Source organism: Magnolia sinica, chromosome 3 (assembly GCF_029962835.1).
Source record: "Magnolia sinica isolate HGM2019 chromosome 3, MsV1, whole genome shotgun sequence".
Taxonomy (NCBI): Eukaryota; Viridiplantae; Streptophyta; class Magnoliopsida; order Magnoliales; family Magnoliaceae; genus Magnolia; species Magnolia sinica.
In genome coordinates this window covers 74,977,544-74,986,401 of record NC_080575.1, presented here as the reverse complement: position 1 = coordinate 74,986,401, position 8,858 = coordinate 74,977,544, and the positions used below count along the sequence as shown (strand labels likewise).

General features: G+C 37.3%; 1 long non-coding RNA gene across 1 annotated transcript; it reads right to left on the bottom strand.

The window, feature by feature from the left end:
• Positions 1-3,011: 3,011 nt before the first annotated feature.
• Positions 3,012-5,066, bottom strand: LOC131238559 (uncharacterized). Its single transcript, XR_009167922.1, has 4 exons — positions 4,779-5,066; positions 3,848-3,917; positions 3,257-3,374; positions 3,012-3,067 (listed from the first exon to the last, which is right to left on the bottom strand). It is a non-coding gene; the product is annotated as an uncharacterized LOC131238559 (long non-coding RNA).
• Positions 5,067-8,858: the final 3,792 nt, after the last annotated feature.

The window sequence follows — 8,858 nt, the reverse complement described above, 5'->3', positions numbered from 1 at the left end:
GTAGACCTGGAGTTGCGTTGGTGGGATCGCAGGGATACAGACTAGTTAAACATTACACCTTATCATTTTGTAAATTTTAGAATTATACATGTAATTATTTAACCTGTTAATACGTTCATACTCTGGGGACTTACAACCACTTATATGCTTTATATATCTATCACAGTTTTCTGCTTGCGTAATCTAATTGTCTCTAAAGTATGATATGCTAATTTAGTGTAATCTCATTCATGTTTAATGCACTAATATGGACAACATTTAATCATCATTATCTATGTTGCATAAGTGATGCATTGGAACTCGGAAGCCGAGCTTTTACTCGACCCTCGATTTTCAGGGCGTTACACATAGACAAGTGGAAAACATTGGGGGCTTCTTGTGGACAATTATTGGAAGAGAAAGAACAAGTGAAAATGTGCTTAAATTCCATAGAAACAAGAATTGCATTCGAACTCACAAGCACTAACATCAAAACTTTCTGAGAATTGGCAACAAAGGCGCATGCTTTGGAATTGATGACTAAGAAGATGTCAGTATTTCAAAGCAGAGCGGACCGAAGGGGATTAAGTAGACTGTTAGTGAATATTGTTTCTCATGAAAGATAGAAAAGTACTTTCTACAACAAGTGAGAGGCCAAAAAAAGAGAAGATTCAGACCTGTACAAAAATCAAGTGAACGATAAACGAACTCGATCGAATGATTATCACAAAGAATACGATTTTGAAAAAGAAGATGTCGTACCAATAATGGAACAATTGCTAGACGCCGGAACTATTCAATTACCTCAGCCTAAACGTCTAAAAGAAGTCAAAATGACTAAAGATAAGAGATATTGTCATTATCATCATTATGTTGGGCATCTGACAGAAATTTGTTTTACACTAAAAGACATGTTGTAGAGAATGATAAAACAAGGCGAAATAGTAATGAAAAAGGACAAAAAATAAGATAAGAAGATGACTGTGAATACCACATTTGCAAGGAACCTATTGATAATTAAGAGAGATAAAAGGAAAGTTGTTACAATAAGAGAATGACCGGCAGTGGTGGATTCACTCAGAAATTTTCATTATGATTCAGAATTTGTCAAATTATCTCTTAAAGGAGTCATTCGTGGTTTAGCTTCTATTCGCCAAAGAAAAGATGAATCGGTCAGAGAATTCATTAATCGGTGGAGAATCCTGGGGGCATCGCGCATACGATTGGTGAAAGAAGAAAAAGATCAAGTTAAGTTATACTTGGAATGTATAAAGCCAAGTATTGCGCTAAGTCTTGAGGGTTTGAATTTACAAACGTTTCAAGATTTGATTGAAGAGGCTTGTAGTTCTGAAAGAATTATTGCAAAGGTGGCGGACTTTTGTATAAATCAATTAATTCTGAACCTCAGAAAAGATTCAACTGATATGATTAGAAAAGAAAGAGAAAGGAAGAATCAACAAAATGAGCAAGGAGGTTCAGATATAAGAAATATGAATGAGCATACGATCAAGAAAATGAAGAAAGCATTTGCACGGCCTATGGCTTATAAGAAATATTCATTTGAAAAAGATGATATTCTCTTTATTATGAACAAATTGCTAGAAGCCGAAAAAATCAAATTGTCATGGCTGAAACATCCGAAGGAAATGAAGAAAATGCGTGAAGGTGATTATTATTATTATCATCATTTCCTCGGACATCAAACGGGGAATTGTTTCAGCTTGTTATAAGGAAAGTGTATGAAATAAAAGAAGAAATAATGATACATGGGCCTAATTAGTTCAAGATCGGGGGCAATGCTATTCTTGGGCAAACAGTGTGAGGTGATGTGGCGACAGTATATTTGTTAAAGGAAACAGTATTATGAATTTGATTACGAAGATTCCCAGGGTAATGCTTCCTAATCAAAAGGAGGCATGATAAGTAGAGGAGCAAAAGGATTGCAATAGACAAAGTCATGTACTCTCCCTCCTGTGAATGAATAAAAGCGTAAATTTTCAAGTAAAGCTGCTCAGACGTATCAGAACCATTGATGATTACCACCGACATTGATGATTATCGTCAAACTTGCCAAGCATCGATGATTATTGCCAAAATTAGCAATTATCGCTGTCATTATCAATCGCTTATATAAGTCAAAATTGCTATCATCACCAAGCTGATACACTATGTTAAACATAAATATGAATGTTCTCAGAACATTGTCAGTGGCAACGAAATATCAATTATTTATTCACCAACTTTGGCAATGGAATGAACTATATAGCCAACCACATATAAAGTTAATCACAGCAATGGTAGCCTACTTCTTAAGGTAGCCTAGTTAAGCCTCATACGGCCAACTACGTATAAAGCCTATCTCCATCGCCATGTGGGCAGGGGATGAAACCGTGGCTTAAAGCCCTAAAGGGCCAAAAAGTCCTCAACAACTAATCACGCGTAACACCCATGCCATCTGTATCCTCCAGCACCCCATTTAATGCAGTAGCCGATGGAAGGGACCGAGAGGACCCAATCCCTATAGCTCGAAACATCACCTGAAAATCAATCAATCAAGCATTCCCATAAGAATATTAATGCAACCATGATTCTTTGTAGTGACTAACACTAAATGTTTTAAGGATTCTTCTTTTTTTCTTTTCTTTTCTTTTTTTTTTCCAAATTACTATAGTGAGGAGAAAATATGCAATATTCAATCAGATCCAGTGGTAATTTATTCCATGCTCGAATTTTGTATGGGTAAAGACACCTAAAATGGATCCTGATCCTCATGTGGTCTGCCCCACTGTGGATGGGTGATGTTGCAAAAATAGTGGAGAAACCGAGCAACCAATGCCTACCTTGGAAATGGATGGTTGGAAATCAAATAAAGTAAATGGTCCATGTGCTAATGCTACAAGTAAGTTTATTGATTGAAAGGCTATTATTGTTCACTAGAGGGCATCTTTTGTCCATCACCACCAATAATGGGATCTGCCAGACAAACAATATCGATCACCAAAAGGTAGGTCCCACCTGATTTTACAGGCCCGCCCTCTTCTGCCTCTTCTCAACAGTCTTCTCGACCATGTCGCCCGGTGCAACCCACCTTGTTCACAAATCAAAAGGAAAGTGACAAATTGATCAAACAAATAAAGCATGGCAAGATAAGATAACATTACTTCCATCGACATATTGTAACTATATAGAGAAAATGGCTACAGAGCTCTACCACTGGCTTATCGGAAAAGAAATACACCGACTAATGAAAGAGAAATGAGTAAAACAAAAAATCTACCTTCATGTTTCATTCGCATGCAACCCCAACACTATAGAGGCACATCTCCTCCTCACCCACCCATCCAACTGTTTAACTCTATTCGAAACATTTCCATCAAACTCTTCATCCTTTTGAACTATCAAATCAAGGCAATAGAGCATATCATGTTGAAGAATCTCCTGGTCATTGATTAACTAGGAGGTATTATACAATGCTTAAGCTGAGAGCTTGTACAATATGTTCAGTTTGCACAGGTGGGGCACATGCTTCAGTGATCCCAAAACCATTGATACAATGGACATCATGGACAAAAAGTACCCCTGATTGGAAGATCCTAGCTATATAATATTTGGCCCTTTTTCCATTGAATGTGAAGGTTGGCTGCATTTTCTTTCTTAACTGTCCATTTATTTGGCCAACTATTGAAGGGTCGGGGTTTTTCCAATTGGGAGATGAGCATGGGTCATCCATAGAGGGGACAATCATACCAATGGTTTGGATTGCTGAATCATGGGCCTCGCTCGTATGAAATGAGCTTAAATAGTATTGTACAAATATCAAGCTTGGTTTTCAATTACAATTTTTATGATAGAAAATCCTACATGGTACCTTAACCATTCCAGTTCCATTATCGCACACAAGAGGTTGAATATCCTCAGCATCAGCCATCTTCTAGTACCTACCAGAAAATGGTGCCAACCTCAGAATAGAAGAATTAGCAAAACAAAAGAGTACTTTCATAGCATTTTTCATCTAAAGCACTGGAGATTCAAATGTCAAGCAATGACAAATTCACAATTTATGTAAATCATCCCTTGTGCCTTTGGTAAATTTAGTAAAGAATAGTAGTTTCCAGAGCCTCTCCTCCCCAATAACTTCCTGGCAGACATATCATTACTAAGGAAGAACCAAATGATAACATAATAAATTCCGAATAACATAACCAAATGACTGAGGCTAAGCAGAAGTTCCCATTTCTTGTGGTTCAATTTTTAAGTGAAAAATAATCCCAACCATCCAAATTAAAAAGCCATCATTAAATTTCCAATAAACAAAATTATCACCGTGGATAAATTAAGCCATACAAGTTTAGATGAGGAAACAGTCTGGACTCTGCAATTAATGCATGCTACATTCATAACGGATGAAATGCTAAAAGCAGAGGAGAAAAAATGGTAATGGGCTATCAGTAGTCCATAACACACTCAAAATTCCCAACAGCCATATTATCAAGGTGACAACTTTCTGGAAATGAGGACCACAATTTGGATCGGTCCAAATGATGTGCATACATCCAATGCGTCCAAAAGATGATTTGCCTGAGTTAAGTAAACACTTACCATTTTCTTATTTTCAAACCCTTCACACCCTTTTACAAGAATTCAATGTAATCATATCCATGCCTGCTCCACAAATGCATCAACATATTTTCATGGTGAAAATTCACAAATTACTTGCGAAAACTATTCTTTTCTATTTAAAAACTAAAAACATTGTAATTTTAGAAAGAAAAATGAATATTCTAAAATTTACTTCTTACAGTTGGACTCTAAATGGCACAAAATTAGGAGAAAGATCGAATGTGAAAAAATATAAGAAAGATGCTTACGGCGGTCCCGCCAACCGATGCCTGGCCTCAACAGTTGGCAATGCACCACCTGCTCCTCTCATCTTGATTCAGTTGAAGCAGTGGAAGATAACATCTGATCTATGATCAATACAAAATCAAACCTAAATGAAACAGAATTAAATAAAAAATAGAAACAACCAAACATACCGAAGAAAGATTCAATAATCACAATACCATAAAAGAGAATCTGGCAAGGAATGAAAAAGCCCATATCGCATATTCTTATCACTCTTTGCCCAATAGAATCTGGAGATACTCCATAAAAAAAGCAAAAAAAAAAAAGCAAATAAAGGAAACATTAATAATATATTTTTTTTTAATAAAAAGTGTGGAAACCTATTTCACATTGACCGGAATGCAGGAAGTACATGAAAGTGGCTCCAAATTGCAAGTGAGCTCTTTTGTTCATTATGAAGACATGAGCTCGTCACCTTCCATTTGATCCAATGACCATGCTACTCAATGCAAACTTACTTCAAACACACCCTCAAAGTGTCTCCATAAACTACCTATTGGTAGATATGGCTTAAATGCTTTGAAGGTTTAATGTTTGTACCAACCATTTGAACCATTTTTCCCATGACCCAATTACAAAATCAAAAAAAAAAGTTATAAGACTGAGAATTGGTCCACCAATCAAGTGATCCTGATCGTCGATTCAATATGATTCAGAACATTCCACTAATTAGGCCCTACCTTGGATTACCATGGTGCTCAAGGACTTCAATATGGCAATCTTAGCCATCCAATATATGAAATGTGACTAATTCTGAGTGTTTTGCGATGGAACTGATTAAATGAGGATTTAGTTTTGTTGGGAAAAACAGGTTTAGGTTTTTCCTGGTTTGTTCAATATTTTCATTACTTAGTTCTACCAATCCAATGTTTATTTTGGAATAGTAAATTGTAATGATAATGAAACCATGCAATGTCACTACAAATGTGGTTCTTAACATTGTGATCCTAATGAGTAGACTATCATCAAGATGAGAAACTGAGAAAGTATAGAGAGAAATATAAGAAAATAAGATAGATAGTATGAGATCAAACCTAAAGATGAGGACAGTGCCAGTTCACCACATTTGTTGGTGCCCTGGTTAGATTTCTCCTTCAGTTAGTTGACAGGGGTTGGATCGGAAGGAAGCTGAGGGCCTTCTTGAAGAGAAGAAAAATCACTCAGAAGTGTACAACTGATGTTGCCGGCATCGTCTGGCAGAGGTGGAATTTTCATCTGATGTTTTGCAAATCCCTCATCAAAATCAAAACGCTAGAAATAGAAAAAAAAACAGACATAGAGAGAGAGAGAAACCCTAGAGATGAGAGAACCTTAGAGCGTTTGGTATTGGGAAGAAGCTGAGTTGCTCCTCCTCGACACCATCGTTCTGCTGTAGTGACTGCTTCGTTTTCTCCGATCCAATTTTTGTGAGAGAGAGTTCTTATTTAATCTCTCTTTCTTTTTTGTTTTCAAAATTTCAAAGAGGAAGAATCTGAGGTTGGGGTTTCTATAGAAGGTTGAAGAAGTTTTAACGCATTCACACGGGGCGTGGGAGATCGAGAGAGAGAGAGAGAGAGAGAGAGAGAGAGAGAGACGGACGAGGGAGGGAATGGAGTTTTTTTCCAAGGAGTGGAGGGAAATGAAACTTTTCGTGAGAGAGGGGAAATGAAAAGGTAGGGCAGATTCCGCATTTGTACTTGCTACGGTCTTACTACGATTTTAGACCGTAGCTAAAATCTCTCTGGACCGTAGCTATTGTACTGTCCTTCACAGCCCCTCTGCCTTCGCACGTTTGACGGGTTCTGGACAAACGGTCTTATCAAGGGCTTTGTGGCGTCCATCGTGATTTGATATATCCACTCCGTCCATTAATTTTGTAATTTTTTTATAGGAAATGACCCCAACATCTGGGCAAATTGAAGGTCCAATTAAACCACACCATCAATCAATGGTAGGTATTAATCTCCACTATTTCCTACCATGTGGTCCACTTGAGTGTTCGATCTTCTTCCTTTTTTGGGTTCTTACCCTAACATTCTCTTTCAAAATGGATATACATATTAGAAGGAGCGCACACATTTTAATGGGCCTCGTAGTGTCCCTAATGGGGCTATCTCAAGTTGAATGGACGTATGGAGGTGTTACGTTTTAGCTACGGTTTGGACATTTTTTAGCTACGGTTTTAAGCTATAGTAATTCAGTTATGGTTTATGTCCACAGCTAAAAACTATCATAATTTGTAGCCTTTGATTGGTTTTTTGGTAGTGTGGGGAACAGATGAAATTGCCCTCCTATGAATGGGCTCGACCTTAAAGATGAAGAAAATGTGGGCTGCAGTGTGCGCCCTTTGGTCGTTAACCATAGATAGCCAACCGTGCATAAGACCCCCCAGATCCTTGGCTTGATTTCAGTAGTAACTCATGAGGAATGGCCTAAACATACTTATTGATGGACTGGCGGCCCGGGATTTGGTACCCCAAAGGTCGTCTTGTGCACCTTGTGAACTCTAGAGAGTTATTGCGACCAACCATGTGCGTAAATCCAACCGAGTTCACGAACCCGATAGCTTCACTAGGCCCCTCTGATGGATCGTGGTTTGTGAACTCACCAGGCTGTGAGAAGTTCAGTGAACTAATGAGAGTTACAGAGACTAACACGTGAGACCTGACTCTACTACTTAAGAGTCTAAAAAACTGGGTGGCTCCACTACTCAAGAGCTTAAACTGTGTGTAATCATCTAACTGAATCGAAATCTAGCACCGCCTACTAAAAGATCATATAGGAAATCCCATACTGACAATCATAAAATGCTGATCTTTTTATATCAGTTCTTCGTTAAATATTATGTCAAGATTATTGCATAGATAAATATACTTGAAATGATCTGTGATGTAGAAATTCATATAAGAATAAAATATCTCAAAATATTATCATGCCTTCATATGCTGAGAATCAAAAGAGATTACTTGTTCAAAAATATATATATACACACAAAAAGAAATTACATACTTAAAGTTCTTTTGTAATTCCTAATATCCCCATATACTTTTGCAAATCCTCCTTTAACTGCATTTGAGCTACGACATGTTTTGATTTTTCCTCAAGGGTATCTTTACCTGATCAGGAATACCAACCAGTTTATTTTCCAATGATGCAATTATCTCTTCGCTCCTGAGTAGTTTAGATTTCTTAGCATTAGCAGACTGAATATTGACCTGTATCCTTTCTTCAATCTCCTTTATAGATGATTCCTTCGCATGATCCTTTAATTCTAGCTGTGAAATTTCCTCTTTTAGGGTTGCGATGCGATCCTGAATAATTGCTCTGTCATCAGTATAAGCCTTTAGTTGTTCTTAAAGGGTTAATTGTTCCTGATCATATTCAGAAATAGCAGAAGCAATAAGGGAAGTCTTTTCCTTCGACAGAGTTAACTGCCTCCCGTATTCCAAGATCTCAAGAGCAATTGTGACATTTTTTTCTAATATTAAAGATATTATTAAATTGTGGAATCTGAAAAGAGAATCATGCAGGGTGGAAATGTTAATCTTCGCCATTCTTGCCATACTTTTTAAAATTTCAATGGCAATATCCAAGTCCGACCATTGTTCAGGGTCTTTGAAAATATGAACTATTGCTGACATAGAATTCTTCATTAAAAGCATCTTGTGTGAGGGAATCTTCGTGAAGGACAATAGTTTAGACACAGTGGCCACAGACTCAGAGCTTGCTACCCCACTGCAGGGAGGAGTTCCTATAATATAAAGAAGGAAAGAATTCAAAATAGTGATAATAAAGTTAGAAGATGTGTAACTCTTGATAAAGCAATCGATATATATATATATATATATACACTTGTTGCAGAAGTATGACTAATAGGAGGTGGAATTTCCTGAACCGTAGAAGGACCAGCTCCTAACATATCAGCGAAAGAAGGCGCTCTGGCCTTTGTGCTCGAATCTCTAGTAGTTGGAGTGGGAAAATCAGTGGTCTCTACT